Source organism: Limulus polyphemus, unplaced genomic scaffold (genome assembly GCF_000517525.1).
Source record: "Limulus polyphemus unplaced genomic scaffold, Limulus_polyphemus-2.1.2 Scaffold5039, whole genome shotgun sequence".
NCBI classification, from domain to species: Eukaryota; Metazoa; Arthropoda; class Merostomata; order Xiphosura; family Limulidae; genus Limulus; species Limulus polyphemus.
In genome coordinates this window covers 16,492-17,084 of record NW_013670649.1, presented here as the reverse complement: position 1 = coordinate 17,084, position 593 = coordinate 16,492, and positions in this window count along the sequence as shown.

Below are 593 nucleotides of genomic sequence, written 5' to 3'. Positions count from 1 at the left end.
AACTGTATAGCTATTAACGTGATAGGATTTGATTTTTTCCCTTTATAATTAATAAAGTATTGTACGTTATCAGGCCTGGCGTAAGAAAAGCGTGATTCGAAGCTTATGACGTATTTCGATGACATGTGTTGTTTAATAAATATAATTATCATCTTTGTGATCGGTTTAATTTTGAACAAACAACAACATTTTTCCCATTAGCACTGATAGAAATAGCTTTATTATTAGGGACTGTGCTTGATTTTCCACAGTTGTTTCAATCTAAAGGAATGCGTTTACAGTAATTTATTTGTACTTCACTCTTAAAGCAGTTTTGTTTGTCATATTCCGGACTACTTCGTATAATAAAACCTGACAGACTTTCTTGTGAGCAAGACTTAAGAGAAACTCTATTTGTCAAGTCGACTATGAATTCGACAGAAGTTATCTGCTCTACAGGGATTGTTCGACCTAAAATACTTTAAAAGGGGAAAGATTTTGTTCGCATGGTCTGAACAGGATAAACACGGTGTCCCTTTCTGTAAGTAACTATGAAATAGATGTTTCGTGTTTTCTATACTGACGCACGTGACAGTCCGCGGGTTTTATCGTCA